Here is an 18725-nt window from a genome sequence, read left to right as displayed (position 1 = left end):
CCATATAACATTGCCTCTTAACAAACTTGAATCAAGTGAAATAAAAGTTAAGACAAAAGGACACTCTCTAGATCCTAAAAAGAGTGCATTTAAATTTGAGATAAGCAACTTTAAAATTTGATTTGATCTAGTACTTCTCGAACTCCATGTCTGAAGATCCAATCCCTGAAGAGTTTTTGGACTTATTATTTGGGGTGTGAGAACTCTATTATAATCTTGTATTTTCTTTATGTGTTTTATTATGATCTTAAACATTTACATACACATATTCTAAGTTATATGGACAGACACATTATAAATAGCTCCCTTTTTATAAATGGGCAAAGCTGTGAGATTTCCATGCCAGCTTTTGTGATTATGTTTATGATTGCATTGCTTCTGTTAATTACCTATGGTGATTGAATCTTTAATTCCATGTTCCTTACACCAGATCCTGGGGACCACAGGAGGTACCTGAGAGGTGCACAGAATTTTATTCTATATTTTTACTTTTAAAGTAATTGATGCACAGGACTTAGCCGATTCAATCTTGTCTCACTAGAAAAAGTTCTGAGAAAGATGAGGAGATAGGAAGAGAGAGTTTTTTTATTGACAGAATCCAACACAATTTTAGTCAAATGCTTTGAATTGCTCTAAAAAACAAATACTTCATTCTGTAAACTGATATTACACCTAAGTATTATTATGATTTTTCCTCACTACTCTAAGAATGTATATATTCAGGCTGTCAAAAATATATTTTACATAATAACTTGCCATTTGGAAAATATTCCTTACAGGACTCTGGGCATCATCAAATTATCTGGACATGGCCCCCCCCGCCCACCATGAAAATTGTTCTTAACTTACTGCTGCACCTGGAGGGACCATTCTAATTGGCCTCATAGTGTATCCGAGGGTTAAATTAATTTATGTGAACCTCACAGCAGGACAGCTGCCCAGCACTGTATACTAGCAGCTGTTTGATGCAATAAACCAAGAATCAGATTTTCTTGCAGCAGAAATAAATTTTTAACAACATCACCCATTTCCACAGAGGCAAAATACAAGATATGATTTCTGTATGCCATGATTGTGATAGAAGCCTCCTTGGAGGAAGGGTGTCACTTTCTAAGTCAAGGCCCTGTCTTGCCACATTATTTAAGCACAACATGACATGGAAATATATTTAATAGGATTTGGCTACAGGCAAGAAGTCTGAAAAACAGTACAGGGATTCGAAAAATCTGCTGTTGAGTTATGCATGGAATTCAGGATTTACTAGAACTGAAATCTTTAAGACAATCTTTGCTTCATAACAAAATAAAACAAAAAATTTCTTCTCAAATACAATGATATTGGTACATTCATTATGATAATAGCCGTCATATTCCTGGGGCCATGGAAAAGATAAAAGGTGTATCTGTATATTTATTTCACAGTTCACCTCCACTGAAATTATTTTTATTCAGCACATACAAAAACGCTGGCACTTCATTAGACCCTTTGCAATTATCTATTTATTAATAATAGAGAGGTGCAGCACTACTCATTGTGGGTGTTACATATCTATAATTTTGCAATAATGTTGTTAGGTAGATATCATCCTCTCACCAAATTTGTTTCATGTGCTTGGAACACAGTGTGGTGGGGGATCATCTTGCATCATTCAGAAAAGAGCGACCTGCAAGGATGGAGAAGCAATACGGCACAGAAGCCCCAATCACTGCAAACTCCTATGGAGCAGAGCCACCATCTCAGCCCTGATCAATTACCCTAGGACGATTGTGCGAGGTAGAGAAATGTGCTCTGCCTTGTTCAAGCTACTGTTGTTTGATGTCTCTTTTTATATGTGGGTCAATTATCTATAATTCAACTAATAAAAATCCCATACAAAATTGCAATCTTTGTGACTTCAAAAAGAGAGAAATTCTTATTTTCAGGCAAAGAAAATGGATATCAGTGGTAATATTGGTTAACTGTTGGAAAGATGAAGAAAAGGTAGAACAACATAAAATCCTATTGCCTAATTATCATAAGAACTAAGAGACTATAAACTATACTCAGGTAGCCAATGAATACAAGGAAGAATGGTGCTAGCCATTGAATTCTGAACCTGTCGCATAATGTAAAAGGTAGGTTGAACATGAAGAAATACTTTCAGGGAGAAGACATTTCCAAACACCTAATAGGCACAAAGCAAACAGAGTTGTCCTTTGGGATCCATGGGGGATTTGTTCCAGGATCTCCTATGGATACCAAACCCACAGTGTTCAAGTCCCTTACATAAAATGGCATAGTATTTGCATGTAACCTACAGGCATCCTCCCATATATTTTAAATCATCTCTAGATCATTTATAATACCTAACACAATGCCTACATGTCACTTCATTCACATGGATTCAACACAGTACTCAGCACATGACAAATTCAAGTTTTGCTTTTTGGAACTTTGTGGAATTTTTTTCCCCTTGAATATCTTCAATCCATAGTTGCTTAAATCCACAGATGTGGAATCCACAGATACAGAGGGCTGACTGTGTTTATAAAATTTGGTCAACATTTTGACCTTTTAATCAAAATGAGTTTCATATTTGTTATTTGGAGAAGTGATCAGCACATTTTTCCTTAATAAAGGGTCAAATAATAAATATTTTATGCTTTTTGGCATAGGGGAAAATCAAGTATGTAGTTACTTGTATAACCATCTAAACGCAACCATTAAAAGATGGTCAAATCTGCCTGCCAGATTTGATCTGCAGGCCATTTGTCGACTCCCAATTTAGACCAATGAGGCAGCAGTCTTCTAAGGAGTCTGACTCAGTAAGAAATCTGAAGTCTAAGATTTTAAAAATGGATATATAGTATATAAAATCAACTTTGATGGGTCCCCATTTAATGAAAACTTGAACTCCTTCATGTGACCTTTCACAAGGTGACTCCAGACTGCCTTGTTGATCTTAACTGCAGAGCATCAGACTGCCCATTATTTTCGAATCACATACCCAATAAGGCCTATGTATCTTTGCTCATGCTTCCTCCTTTGCCTTCTCCTGTCTTGCTAGACTAGTCAAAGTCTAAAAAAAAGTAACTCACTTGTACACTAATTTCTGTTGACATTTTACCTTCTCTGTATAGCCTTCCCTAGAATCTACCTCCACCTCATACTCTAAGTCAGTATCAGTCCTCTCATGCTCTGATATTACTTTGTCAATGCCTCTACTGTATCACTTTTCACATGGACTAGATATTATTTACATATCTATATTTCTTTCGTATTATAAGCAGGAAATAGGTATTTTATCCAGCACCTTGGACAGTGTGTGCCACAGAGAAGTGCTCAACAATAATATACTGTTTATTAAGTGTCTCTTGCATCCAGCACTATGCTACATTCATTATCTTAATTATCACAACTTCCATCTGAGATATGCTTTAACCTCCCCATTTTACAGATGAAAGGGCCAGAAAAGTTAAGTAAATTGCTCATGGTGTCATATCCAGTCAGGTGACAAATCTGGAACTCAAACCCAGTTCTAATGGACTTTGAAGTCTCTGCTCTTGACCTGTTATGTTGCCTCATTAATGTAAAATACACAAATGAAATCTGTAGTTGAATTAGGTTATTATCATCCCCTGCTGAAGCATTTGTAGGATCTCTTTTAATTAAAAAAGTAAGAATGGTATGTAGTTAATATCATAAGTGTTCAGAGGTGAAGTGAACCTAAGAGACCAACTAATCCAGCTCCCTTGTTTTCTAAAAAATAAAACAGTTGCTATGAGAGAGCACTTATTTTTTAACCCAAGACTACACAATTTAAACCCAGACCTTCTGCTTTCTAGTGAGGTCTTACTGGGTCAGCTCTTGCCCAGCACTTTCACAAGGCTGTCGCCTATAGTCAAGCTCATTCCGCATCAATGAATAGGCAGACTGAATGTCAATCGCTTGAATAAATGTAAAAATGAGGTATTCACAGTAAGTTAAAATCGGGTTTCATCCTTCCAATTACATGGAATTAATAAGATAAAGTTGCCTTTGGTTTTATTTTGGAATAATATCTTAGAGTGGGTTTGATGGCCTTCTTCAGGACCTCCCAACTCTCTGACACTAAGCCTACCCTTAATATAGCACTTATCACAATGCAATGTCTTTGTTTATTCATCTCTCTCTCTCACTAGATTCTGAGCTCCAAAAGAACATGGACCACATCTCTATCTCTATTGGCTAACATAGCTTTTGTCACAGAGTTGGTAAAGATGTGAAGACTTAATTAATTATTGCTTCGAGGTTGAACCTAAGAGATGTGATCAAGAGAGATCATCATAGTGACTCATCTTTTGGTGAGGATATGTGTGTGTGTCATAGTTAATTTGGGCTGCTTTAACAAAATACCATAGAGTGGGTGGCTTATAAACAATAGAAATTTATTTCTCACATTTCTGGAGGATGGGAAGTCCAAGATCAAGGTGCTGGCAAATTAGTTGTCTGGTGAGGGTCCACTTCCTGGTTCATAGATGGCCATCTTCTCCTCGCTGTGTCCTCACATGACAGAAGGGGCATGAGACCTCAATGAAGACTCTTTTATAAAGGTACTAATCATAATCATGAGGGTTCTACTCTTCCTAAGGCTCCACCTCCAACTACCATCACATTGGGGATTAGGTTTCAAATAGGAACGAGAAGGAGCATAAACATTGGCTCTAATGCAGTGTATGTGTTATTTGAAACTTACTTAAGTAATCACCATCACCATTGCATACTTCTCCGCCCCACAAAGTCCTCTCCTTGGCAAGTTGTTAGAAAATGTCTGTGAATGAGACTTTGGCAGGTTTTTTTCTAATCCTGAAAATATTAGGAGGAATCCAGGTGGTCACATTCAGTGTAATCAGTGTTTCTCAGGGAACATTGTGGGTGGATGAATGCAGGCTGATTATACAGTAAATACTTAATTTTAGATTTTGATTATTTCATATTGACATTTCGGAGCAGTAAATATTTTTATGCTGGATTCAGCCTGTACCGTGAAAATAACTCCCTCAATGGCGGAGTCTACACATGTAGTTGTATAATTTAATACTTTCATTTAAAGCATTTTACTTTTAAAATTCTTTTAGATTTGAAAAAACTAATGTCTTATTTGTGAAGGATCAACCTTAGGCTCTCTAGTCATAGACTAATTAGTCTTTCACTAGAAAAATGGAAGGCCAACTTTTCTAAAAGTCACTATTTTGATTTGGGTATTTTCTATTCTTGAGGCCAGTCACATCCACATGGAAACAGTCATGAAAGAGTTAAAATAGAAACCAGTATGGACAGACATTAAGAGGATAGCTTTCATTTTTGCTGTAAAATGGTGGTTTCAGACATTTACCATTAGGAACTGGAACCACCCTAGAGGGTTGTTCAGAAAATGTTTATTGAGTAATAGGGGGGCAGGTTTTCAGAGAGAATCAGCTTAAAAGATTTTTAAAATTATGTGTGTGTTGGGGGTGGAAAATGTGTTTACACCATCTGGTCTCTATAAACTAGAAGTAATTCTGTCTCAAGTATTCATGAGCATTTTATAGAAGGCATTTGAAAAACTCTTTCCCATTACAAGTCCAGCACATCTTCTAATTTCCAGCAGTTATAAAATACCCAAGAAGAGATATCGTGAGATATTATTATTGCCATTTTATGGATGAGCAAATTGACACTCAGAGAGGCCTGGTAACTGACCTAAATGATATGACACTCAAGAATTACTGGAAGACTCTTTTTCCCCACCATGAGCTTCTTTGGCAAGCACATCAGTGTTTCTTGCATCTTATTTACTTGTCCGCTCCTAGAGCAGTGGAATGACTGATCTAATTGGTAAGGAGGCAAAGAGTAAGCTCTGCTCATCTCTGCTTTTCATCCTCCTTTCTCAGGGGTCAGTGGTCTTGTAGAAGCCATGAGTTCTCTGTTTCATCAGGCTATCAGTCTTGCCTGGTCCAGGAGGCAGCCTAATTCTGGGATTTCATCAAAGGGTCCACTTGGCTAATAAGGCCACTTCCTGCAACGGCTCCTCAGTCACCAATATAAATACTATTTCGGCCTGTCTTTATTATTTTATTTTATTTCTTAATATCTTCAGAACTCAACATGAAAATGGGGTATTATTTATTGTGTTGTCCCCTTGGAGACCCCAGGAATAACTAACAGATAATCAGCATTCAGATTACTCAAAGTTCATACTTGAAAATCACTATTCCAATGGTGGCCACAGTAAAAATCAGCAAATAATCCATTGGCTTCACTACATTTTCCAGTCTTGCTTGCAGTTAGTTTGAAGCCCTTTTAGTAGCTCTGACCAATGGTCTGTGAGAATAAATGTATGTGTCACTTCTGGGTAGGAACAATGAAAAGCTGGTGTACCATGCAACTTCTATTTCACCATATACTGAGATAGTGGCATTACAATTTCTATGAAGTAGGAAGCCCAGAGATCCTGGATTCTCAAGTGACCACATGGAACAGTCTCTGTTCCCTAACACTGGGCTTCATGCAAGTAAGAAAAACCAAACTTTGGCATGTCAATACCCACATCCAGAGATTTGGGGATACTTTATTTCAACAGCAGAGCATAGTCAAGCCTAACTAATTTACCTAATATACCTCAGAAGGAAGTGTCTAAGCAAATAAGGGCAAAGGTAGGTTCTAGAGGTGGACAAGGTAACACAAGGCTAACATAGAAACAGCACAGTAAATAAAGAAGTTCTATAGAGTCATGATAAAATAAGTGTCAGCTTAATCACTCCTTAATAAGGGCTTCCCTAGTACATTAGCTATTACTATATACCTGTCTCAGTCTCCCACTCAACTCCAGTTGCTTTGAGGACAAGGATGATATCACAACCATCTCTATGTCCTCAATGCCCAGCACAGTTCCTGAAGCATGTCAAATTGTCACTATATGACTGTTGAGCAGAAGCGAAATGAAGCATTGATAATGAATACCAGCGCTGCAGTGGAGTTATTATGCTTTTGTACTATTTGTAATTATCATTAGCATAAATTATACATCTATTCAGCATAAATATATACATATATTTATGTTTAAGTTAACTATTTAATAAACTGAATATAGTTCATTATATAATAATCAGCCTTTTATTTTAAACAGGCATTTGTGTTTCAGTGATCAAGCCCATCAGCACAATTAATTCAGATTGCCCAAGTGAGGGACAGGAATAAAGCTTTGTGCTTTGAAGATTATTAACAGAAACCCGCAAAACTTCAAGAAGAAATAGAAATAAATTTGGGGCTGGAAGGGACAGACAGTTAAGCCAGTAGCAAAACAGCACCCAGAGGTAGAGAACAACGCTTTAGACAATAATTCTGTGTGTGTGCAAGGACCACGAGTTAAGGACTGGAGCCAGAGTTACAACTGAGGCTATCCTGGGATAAACACAGCATTTAAGGAATGAAGTGGAGCTCATTATACGGGGAGACAAGCCAGCAAGACATAGCAACATAGGGCAGGCAGCATGCAGAAGTTGTGTGGCCAGGTGATGAAGGACGAGCAGAGCTGTTCTGATGCAAGTGCCTACAAGGCATTGTGGAGAACCTGCTGCAGCAAGCAGACACGAGGACCCTTTCCATTCAGGAAGAGAAGACCCTTCCGTTCAAAATATTTAAGACCCAAAGCTCTTTGATAAATCAAGAAGCAGATAAGAATGATGGAGTCTCAGTAGAGAAATACTGGATTTCATACCAATCTGATCAAAGGAGGCTCCAGCTGGCTTTAGTTCAAATTAAACATATGAAACAGATAGGATAGCTCTTATATACCAAGGCATGCAGCAATTCCTGTTACATTTTTAAGTCAGTGTCTTAGATGAGCAATGGATTACAAACAGACATTTGGTAAGGCCCTTGCTCCTGAGAACTAAACCATCTAGCTGGGAAAAGAAGAGGGCAGCACCAGAAAACGATAACTATTGGCCCAAGGGAAAAATCTCAAGTCCTCAGCTTGGCATCCTTGACTGTTAATGATATGCCTCGAAATTACATCTCTTGCATTTTCTACCATGACTCACCTCCCAATTCTGGTGAAATTTTTGCTGATCTCCAAATATGCCATGCCTTTCAATAGGCTTTAAGTGCTGTCTCCTCCACTTGGAATGACTTTTCTTTGTTTGCCCAAGAAATTCCTATTCAACCTGCAAGAACTAGTTCTGATTTCTCCTTTCTCTAAAGCTTTTCTGATTCTCTCAAGGGGAACTGGAACATACAGAAAGAGAAAGAGAGAAGGGGGCTATGGATTAAATTGCGTTCTCCTCCCAAATTCATGTATTGAAACCCCAAGCTCCATTGTGACTGTATATGGAGATAGGGCTGACAAGAAGGTAATTCAGGTTAAGTGAGGTCGTAAGGGTGGGGCACTGATTTGATAGGAGATAGGAATAGTGTCCTTATAAGAAGAGACAACAGACAGCTCTCTCTTGCCCTCTCGCCACCATGTAAGAACACAGCAAGAAGGTGGCCACCTGTGAAACAGAAAGAGAGGCCTTACCAGAAACCAATCCTGATGATACCTTGATCTTGGACTTTAGCTTCCAGAACTTTGAGAAAAATAAAATGACTGTTTTAAGCCACCAGTCTATGGTATTTTGTCATGGCAGCCCAAGTGGACTAATACAGTCACTGTCTCTCTTTCTTTACATTAAGTCATTCAGTGACCCTAACACCTGAGTAGTAGGCATCATCCCCTCTTTCACAGAAAGGAGACCAAGGCTCAAGAGACATGACAACGTCCTATAGGCACACAGTGGTTGAGATCTGAACCTGGGTCTGTGTGACTGGAAGGCCTGTGTTCTTTTCTCCCCATATTTCTGCATTCCAGGCCTTCCTCTGGACTGCCACAACACTATCTGCACCCCTTGGGTGACAGTAGCATTCATACCACATAGCAATGATCTGTTTTCACCACAAAACCATGCAAAAAATTACTCTTAAATAATAGAATTGCTTAGCTGAGATACTCTGAACAACCAACTGATAATTAGAATTAATTAGAGGTATTCACTGCAATTATTATGGAAATCAGAGGCATGGGGAAATCCTTTGGGCTGGGAAGGGTATATCTTCAGTCAAAAGAAATATGGATTGAATGCTCATTCTTTGCAAGGTACTGTTGTTCATTGGGAGCAAAGAAGAATAAGATAGTACCGGCCCTCAAGGAGCTCATAGTTGAGTAGAAGTAAAATAACTAAATATTTGTCCACGGGTATCATTTGTTTGGGATCTGGTAGGTTATATTAGAATCACAAGTATGGCAATTCTCAGCTACACGTTGGAATCATCTGGAAAACTTTAGAAAACATTGATGTCTGGGTCCTGCCTCTAAAGGCTTTGATTTAATTGGTCTAGGGTATGGTTTGGAGTTTCAAAAAGCTTCCTAAGTGTTTCTGATGTGCAGACAAGGTTGAAAATCCATGAACATGAAACCTAGAAGGGGGAGGAGACTCCAGGATTCATAGAAAGAAGTAGAGAAAGAGGAAGGGAAAGAGCAAAGCAAAGGCACATATGGGCAACATTTACTACCATGCTGCATTTAACAGCATTTAACAAGTGCCCATATTGTGAGAGGCATTGCAGAGGACCCATTAATACCATTCAGAGAGCATGCATTAAGAATTAAAATAAACAACAGTAAAATCAAACGCTGTTGTTTATTTAGTGAATGCCTTTCAAGGGGCTGTAAGTACTAGAAAGACATTATCTTAATAAGCTCCCATCATCCCTGCCAGGTAGGGGGCAGGTTAGGCTTTTATTAAATGATGCCATATTGAAGAACATTCTTTGCTTGCCTCAATAACTAATGTAATATAAACTATGGGGACCAGTTATTCACTTAACATCATAAAGGTTATAATTCAGCATAGCAGAGAAATACCTCTAGAGATGGGACCTCAGGGGGTAGACTAGGAAAAGAGGCCTGAGGAAGGCTGGAGGGTATTGTTGGAGAGAAAACAGAAGCAATAAAGTAGTATTGATGTGATGATTACTAACACTATTATTAGCATTACAATGCCAAGCATCTCGCTCAGTATTTTCCATGTATCTTCTCTGGCATTCGTCCTGTGAGGCAACTGTTTTTTTTTTTTTTTTTGGAGTCTTGCTTTGTCACCCAGGCTGGAGTGCAGTGGCGAGATCTTGGCTCACTGCAAGCTTCGCCTCCCAGGTTCACACCATTCTCCTGCCTCAGCCTCCTGAGTAGCTGCGACTACAAGCGCCTGCCACCATGCCTGGCTAATTTTTTTTTTTGTATTTTTAGCAGAGATGGGGTTTCACTGTGTTATCCAGGATGGTCTCCATCTCCTGACCTCGTGATCCACCTGCCCCAGCCTCCCAAAGTGCTAGGATTACAGGCGTGAGCCACCGCACCTGGCCACCTGTGAGGCAACTGTTATCCTCATTTTCTAGAGAATGAATATGGTATACAGAGAAGTTTAACAACTTGCTCAAATAGCTCCTAAGTGGCCAAGGTTTTGAATCTACATCTGATCTGAATGAGACCCCATAGCCCATTCTGTTAATCTTCTGTAGGTGTTCTCTTAAGGGAGGATGAGGTAGGGAGACAAAGTTGTTGGTGAGGGTGAGATAAAGAAACTAAGATTCCTCTCAAAGTCTTGAAATCAGAAAAGGTTCTGTACATGGATTGTTTCAATAATAAGTAGGCAGCTGATAGCTAAAGGCACCTATTAACTGTGGAATGGGCTGCAGACTCCAGAGCAGGGAATGTGGGCGAGATTGTAGGTAGAAGCACACGCTCTTCATCATCTTTAGCCACTCTAAGAGCACCATTCACTGTCCTCAGGCCAGGGCCATGCAGGTGAGATATGGGAGAAAAGTGTTGTTACCAAATGAGAACCACTGAATTAATGCTAAAGTTTATGTTCTGAATATTTAAACTTCATCTAATATTGCTTCAGTAGTGCTTGTAAGCCATGAATTAGGTTCAACACAAGCACACACACACACACACCTGTTTAGTATATTCCAGACCATTATATATATGATTATATATACAAAACAAAGTGAGAGAGACATATAATTTTCATTCTAAGCCTTTGGGAATAGCAACAGGAAGCAGAGTTTCTGGATTAAACTGAACATCAGCCTACTCCTTCACTTTTCAAGTTTAAGATGAGTCAGGCACTATACTAAGTTCCTTGAAGATATCATCTCATTTACATAACATGGTAACCCCATGAGGTTGGTACTGTTACTAGCTTTAATTTGTTCATATAATGGAAACTTAAGAGGTAAAATGGCTCATTCAAGGTCACATAGCTTGTAACTAGTTGAATGGGAATTAGAACCCAGTTCTTCCTGACTCCAAGGTCCATACTATGTTATGATGGAAATAGCAATGTGGCAAGTGTAATCTTTCCACATGCAATTATGGTCTTACAGTTTTTCATTTTCTGCAAATTCAATATGAGAAAACAGCACTAGGTGGCAGCTACAAAAGCAAATGTGGGCTATACAGTGAAATTAGGATCAAAGATAGAAAAGAAAATTCCAAGGTACTCAGCAATGGCTGGTTCTTAGCTGGGAACTATGCTTCAGCTTTGAGCCTACACTTTAGAGGAATGGTGTATTAGTTTTTTTGTTTTTTTTTTTTTTTTGAGACGGAGTCTCGCTCTGTCGCCCAGGCTGGAGTGCAGTGGCGCAATCTCGGCTCACTGCAAGCTCCGCCTCCCGGGTTCACACCATTCTCCTGCCTCAGCCTCTCCGAGTAGCTGGGACTACAGGCGCCCGCCACCACGCCCGGCTAATTTTTTGTATTTTTAGTAGAGACGGGGTTTCACCGTGGTCTCGATCTCCTGACCTCGTGATCCACCAGCCTCGGCCTCCCAAAGTGCTGGGATTACAAGCGTGAGCCACCGCGCCCGGCCGTATTAGTTTTCTATTGCTCTTATAACAAATTATTGCAAGTTTTGTGCCTTAAAACAACACAAATTTTATATCTTACGGTTTTGTGGCTCAGAAGTCTGACACAGGTCTCACTGGGCTAAAATCAAGATGTCAGGAGAGGTGCATTCCTTTCCGATGACGCCAGGAGAGAATGTTTCCTTCCTTTTCCATTGTTTGTAGGCTGCCCAAATTTCCTGGCTTGTATTCTCCTTCCCTTATCTTCAAAGCTAGTGATGATGAGTGAGGCTTCTCATATCACATCACTTAATCACCCCAGTGATTTGTTTTCAACAGTATCTCTCTTTCTCTGACCCATATCATGCTCCCCTCTTCCACTTTTAAGGACTCTTGTGACTACATCGAGGGGAAGTTTATTTCATCTTAAGGTCAGCTGTTGGCATTCTTCATTCTATTTTGAAACTACGTTCTCCTTTGCCATTTGTTTTAGTCCAACTAGAATGATGTCTAAGGATGTGAGAAGATGGTTGAAAACCATGCTATAGCACAGCAAGGCTTATACTGAAAAGCAACAGTTCTCTGCCTACTTCCTTCCCCCATTCTAATTTTCAGAATTAAGTAATTTTAACCTATTTTTGTTGTTTCAAAGGGGGTATTTCTGTAGGTCACATCAGTATCTCCGAATGGAATGCTTATCAAGTTCTTGATCATTGTCTCCCTCTATTGCATTAGTTTCCTAGGGCTAAGCTAAGAAAGTTCCACAAACTGGATGACTTAAAATAATAGAAATTTATTGTCCAACATTCTGGAGGCTAGAAGTTTGAGACCAAGACGTCAGCAGTATCATACTGCCTCTGAACTTTGTAGGAGAGAATTCTCCTTTACATTTTTCTAGCTTCTGGTAGCTTGCAGGCAACTCATGGCATTCCTTGACTTGCAGCTACATAACTCCAATTTCTGCCTTCATCGTCACATGGTATTCTCCCCTTTGCATCTCTTTGTCTTCAGATGACTGTCTTCTTATAAGGAAACCAGTTGTATTGGATTAGGGGACTATCTTATGCCAGCATTACGACCTCTTAATTTAATTAATCACATCTGCAAAAACCCTATTTCCAAATAAGGTCATTTCCTAAGGTACTGGGTATTTGGACTTCAAGATATCTTTTTGTTGGGGGTGGGGAAAAAACTTTAACCCATTTCTCTATATATTTCTGCAGTGGCCAATCAGGATATTAGAAAAGTGGATGGAGTAACTATGGGTCTTTAAATAAAGAAATAAATAAAATCTCTTCTTCCATTTGGTACTTCTCTCACTTGGTACCAAATGGGAGAAGTACCCATTTGGTACTACATATGGTGAAGAAATAAAAAGAATATAAACCCAAAACTATGTCAAACATCAAAAGGGAACTGTCAGTAGATAAGACATTTTAAAATTCTCTGAAAAACAGAGAGAAGGGAGGACTGATTACTGATGAATGAAGAAAGTCTGCCTGCACTGCTGAGTTCCTGAGAGTTTCCATGCTTGGGAAAGTAAGTGTGATAGAAGATGTGGAATGAGTTGTGAGGATGAAAACGGTAAGATTAATTAGAAACCTGTAGATAGAAGAGTCAGTCAGCCCCATGCCTCAAAGCCAGCACTAAGAAGCCAGCTGCCAGGCATCTGCCCCAGTAAAGTCCCTGCTTGGTTGTCTCAGCAACACCTGCCAGCCTGTGGGCCCCACCTACCTCCTCACAGCCCTTAATAGGCTTCCGAACATCTCATTCTGAAACAGGAGTAGGCAGCCAGGGGTGATTAGATAGCTGAGAAACACCAGCAACAATAAAGTGAAAGATCATAATATATTGCCACAAAGGTGTAAACATGGAAGGGATAGAAATATTCAGGAATCAAAAGAGAATTTTTTTTTTTTTTTTTTTTTTTTTTTGAGATGGAGTCTTGCTCTGTCGCCCAGGCTGGAGTGCAGTGGCGCAGTCTCGGCTCACTGCAAGCTCCGCCTCCCGGGTTCACGCCATTCTCCTGCCTCAGCCTCTCCAAGTAGCTGGGACTACAGGCGCCCGCCACCGCGCCCGGCTTATTTTTTTTTTATACATTTAGTAGAGACAGGGTTTCACCATGGTCTCGATCTCCTGACCTCGTGATCCGCCCGCCTCGGCCTCCCAAAGTGCTGGGATTACAAGCGTGAGCCACCGCGCCCGGCCAAAAGAGAATTTTTAAAACATCCAATTAGTTTCCTTTAAAACAGTCAAGAACATATTGCAACCATTAAACATAAGATGCACTTTAAAAAAAATGGGTAAAAATAGAACAAACTCTTGGCTATTAAAATATGATTGCAAAGAAAACAGTACAAGAAAAATCTCTAGTAGCATAAGAAAATAAAGTTAAAGAAATAAAATGAAGAAAAAAGCAGATGAAAGACAAGATGGCCAACTAGATGCAGCCAGGAGTGCTGCTCCCACTGACAGAACAAATTATGGAATAACCCAACATAATTTGGGCAGGTCTATGGAGACAAAACATGGAGAGTGGATGGAGAGGTGATACGGATGCTGAGGCTGAAGTGGGAAGAAGCTGGGAACCCTGCACAGGGCACCTGAATGGCTCCTGGGAAATGAGTGAATAAGGAGACTGGGGGATAGCCCATTCTCACCAGAGACCACTGAGATTCTAGACACAGGGGATCCCATGTCCCCCATGGGCATGTGAACTGGCAGGGGGCTTTGCCCAGGGGTAGGCAGAGACAAGGCTTCAGCCAGGGTGTATGTAGCCCAGGAGCATTTCATGGGGGGAAGCTCCAGCGGAGCACAGCCATAGGTATCTATCCCCCAGGACTTCCCATATCCCTCTGAGAGGCTTTAGCCTCAGTTGACTGCCAGACAGGAGAGAACAGGGATAGCTTTCCTGCAGGACTGGGGATGTCTATTTTGCAGACCCTCCTGCCTACTGGCCCCTCCCAGGGCCCTGTCTAGCTTCCCCGCAGAAAGGAGTACACAGGACAGCCTCTGCAGCCCAGCCTGAGTATTCTGCTCCACCTGAATAATTTCTTGGTGATCTGGCAGTAGTTTGGATCCCCAAGCACAGAGAGAGCCTGATCCTGAGCCACAGGCCATCCTGGCATCCCAGCACTGTAGCATCCAGCTTAAGAGTGCCAAGCCAAGATCTGTGACCTGCATTTGAGCAGAGGAGGAGCCCCTACTCTTAGAACACTGAGGGGTGTGAGACATGTGGGTTCATGGGCTGGCGTGGGAGCAGGGCATGCCTCCCTCTGCTGGGCCTGTCTTGAAATAATGTGGTCTATCTCTCTGCTGTGGCCTCTGCTAGAGGGAGCCCCACAACCTGGCACACTAACAAAAGAAACATGAGTGCAGTGTCAGTGATGGGAGGGGGCTCCCTGAAAGGCCAGGAGTGAACCTGTTGAGTGGGTAATCTCTCCCCACCGTCCACCACACAGCACACCTGTGAATGCAAGGAAATACAAAAGAGCCATGTGGCTGAATAAGACCTTATCTACTGGCCACTACTCTTAAGCTTCACTTACTGGATTGCAACCCAAACTACAACACCAAAAATATGTACCCCTGTGAAACCAAGCACAAGAATTCATCCACAAATAAAGATCTTATACAGAGCCTTTGCCCTCTAAGAGCACCCAAAAATGAATACAATTGACTATCCTCAACTTACGCCACAGTGAAAGGAACACCAGCCCCTACCAAGATGAAAAAGAGTCAGTGCAAGAACTCTGGCAGTTAAAAAGCAAGAGTATCTCCTTACCTCCACATGAGGCCACTAGCTACCCAGCAATGGTTCTCAATCAGACTGAAGTGACAGACATAGAGTTCAGAATCTGGATGACAAGGAAGCTCAATGAGATTCAGGAGAAAGTTGAAACCAATCCAAAGAATCCAGTAAAACAATCCAAGGGCTGAAAGACAAAATCGCCAGTTTAGCAAACAACAAAACTGAACTTCTGGAACTGGAAAATTAACTTCAAGAATTTTATAATACAACTGGAAGGATTAACAGCAGAATAGATGACCAAGCTGAGGAAATAATCTCAGAGCTTGAAGATTGGTTATTTGAATCAACTCAGACAAAAATAAAGAAAAAGGAATTAAACAAATGAAAAAAACCTTCAAGACATGTGGCATTACGTAAAAAGACCAAACTTATGACTCACTGATATTCCTGAAGAGAAGAAAAGAGAGTAAGCAACTTGGAAAATACAAGTTTGAAGATATAGTCTATGAAAATTTCCCTAATATAGGTAGAGAGGTTAACATTCAAATTCAAGAAATACAGTTGACCCTGGCTAGATACTATGCAAGATGACTATCTCCAAGGCACATACCCATCAGATTCACTAAGGTCAATGCAAAAGAAAAAAAAATCTTAAAGGCAGCTAGAGAGAAGGGTCAGGTCATATACAAAGGGAACTCCATCAGGCTGGCAGCACAACTCTCAGCAGAAACGTTAAAAACCAGAAGAGATTGGGGGTCTATTTTTAGTATCCTTAAAAAAAGAAATTCTAACCAATAATTTCATATCAAACTAAGCTTCATAAGCTAAAATTCTTCTCAGAAAAGCAAACGCCAAGGGAATTCATTACAACTAGATCAGTCACACAAGAGCAAGAAGTCCTTAAGGTAGTGCAAACAGAGTCAAAAGAATGACACCTTCTACCACAAAAACGCACTTAAACACATAGCCCACAGAAACTGTAAAGCAACTATAAAATCAAGTCTACATGACAACCAGCTAACATCACAATGACAGGATCAAAATTTCATATATAAAATACTAAAACTGAATGTAAATGGGCTAAATTCCCCACTTAAAAGACATAGAGTGGCCAGTCAAAGAGACAAGACCTGACTGTCTGCTGTTTCATATGTAATTATACCCACAGGCTCAAAGTAAAACGGTGGAGAAAGATCTATGCAAACGGAAAACAAAAAATGGCAGGAGTTGCTATTTTTTTTTTTTTTGAGATGGAGTCTTGCTCTGTCACCCAGGCTGGAGTGAGTGACACAATCTCGGCCCACTGCAACCTATGCCTCCCGGGTTCAAGTAATTCTCCTGCCTCAGCCTCCTGAGTAGCTGGGACTAGAGGTGCATGCCATCATGCCTGGCTAATTTTTTGTAGTTTTAGTAGAGACGGGGTTTCACCATGTTAGCCAGGATGGTCTCCATCTCCTGACCTTGTGATCTGCCCACCTCAGCCTCCCAAAGTGCTGGGATTATAGGCATGATCCACCATTCCCAGCCTGGAGTTGCTATTCTTATACTAGATAAAACAGACTTTAAATTAACAACTATTAAGAATAAAAAAAGTTATTACATAATGATAAAGGGTACAATTTAACAAAAAGACTTAACTCTTCTACATATACATGCACTCAATGATTGGAGCACCCAGATTTATAAAACAAGTCATTCTTGACCTATAAGAAGACTTACATAGCCATACAATAATAGTAGGAGACTTCAACAACCCATTGACGGTGTTAGATCATCAAAGTAGAAAACTAACGAAGAAATTCTGGACTTAAAGTTGATACTTGACCAACTGGACCTAATAGACATCTATAGAATACCTCACCTAACAGCCAAAGAATATACATTCTTCTCATCTGCACACAAAATATGTTCTAAGATTGACCACAAACTTGGTCATAAAGCAAGTCTCAATGAATCTAAACAAATTGAAATAACACCAAGCACATGCTCAGATCACAGTGCAATAAAAATAGAAACCAGTATCAAGAAGATCTCTCAAAACTACATAAATACATGGAAATTAAACAACTTGTTCTTGAATAACTCCTGGATGAACCTCAAAATTAAGGCAGAAATTAAAAAAATTGTTTGAAATTTATGAAGATAGTGATACAACTTACCAAAATCTCTGAGATATAGCTAAAGCAGTGTTAAGAGGAAAGTTTATAACACCATATGCCTTCATCAAGAAGTTAGAAAGATCTCAGAATAACAATCTAATTTTTCACCTAGAGGAATTAGAAAAAAAAAAAAAAAAAACAACCAATCCCAAAGCCAGCAAAAGAGAATAAATACCGAAATTAGAAAAGAACTGAAATTGAGATGAAAAATCCTTACAAAGGATCAATAAAATCAAACATTGGTTTTTGAAAAAATAAACAAGATTGCTAGACCACTAGCTAGATTAACAAAAAAAGGAAGATCCAAATAAGTATAATCAGAAATGACAAAGACGACATTACAACCAATCCCACAGATATACAAAATACTCTCAGAGATTATTATGAACAACTCTATGCACACAAATTAGAAATTCTAGAGGAAATGTATAAATTCCTAGAAACAAACAACCTCCTAAGATTGAACCAGGAAGAATGTGATAACCTGAACAGACGACTGGCAAATTCCAAAATTCAATCAGTAACAAAAAACCTACCAACTAGAAAAGAAAAACCGTGGACCAGATGGATGGACAGCCAAATTATACAGGATGTACAAAGAAAAACTGGTGCCAATCCTACTGAAACTATTCTAAAAACTCAAGGAGGAGGGGCTCCTCCCTAACGCATTCTATGAAGCCAGTATCAGTCTGATACCAAAATCTGTCAGAGATGCAATGAAAAAAGAAAACTTCAGGCCATATATCTCTGAGGAACGTAGATTCAAAAATTCTCAACAATATACTAGCAAACTGCATCCAGCAGCACATACAAAAGTTAATACACCATGATCAAGTAGGCTTTATTTCTGGGATGCAAGGCTAGCTCAACATATGCAAATCAATAAATGTGATTTACCACATAAACACAATTAAAAGTAAAAATGATCATCT

General features: G+C 39.6%; 1 protein-coding gene across 4 annotated transcripts in view; it reads right to left on the bottom strand.

Annotated features, from left to right (window-relative positions):
* DAB1 (DAB adaptor protein 1) overlaps positions 1 to 18725 on the bottom strand; it is a 1047542-nt gene that overhangs the window by 679872 nt on the left and 348945 nt on the right. Inside the window, exon 1 of one of the 4 annotated variants that reach the window (XM_063613883.1) lies at positions 15668 to 15818. The exons of the other annotated variants lie outside the window; for them this stretch is intronic. The gene's annotated coding sequence lies outside the window, so the exon portion shown is untranslated. Of the gene's footprint in view, positions 1 to 15667; positions 15819 to 18725 lie in introns of those variants that run through there. 4 annotated transcript variants of the gene reach the window in all.

Source organism: Symphalangus syndactylus, chromosome 19 (genome assembly GCF_028878055.3).
Source record: "Symphalangus syndactylus isolate Jambi chromosome 19, NHGRI_mSymSyn1-v2.1_pri, whole genome shotgun sequence".
Lineage (NCBI taxonomy): Eukaryota > Metazoa > Chordata > Mammalia > Primates > Hylobatidae > Symphalangus > Symphalangus syndactylus.
This window is presented reverse-complemented; position numbering and strand designations above follow the sequence as displayed.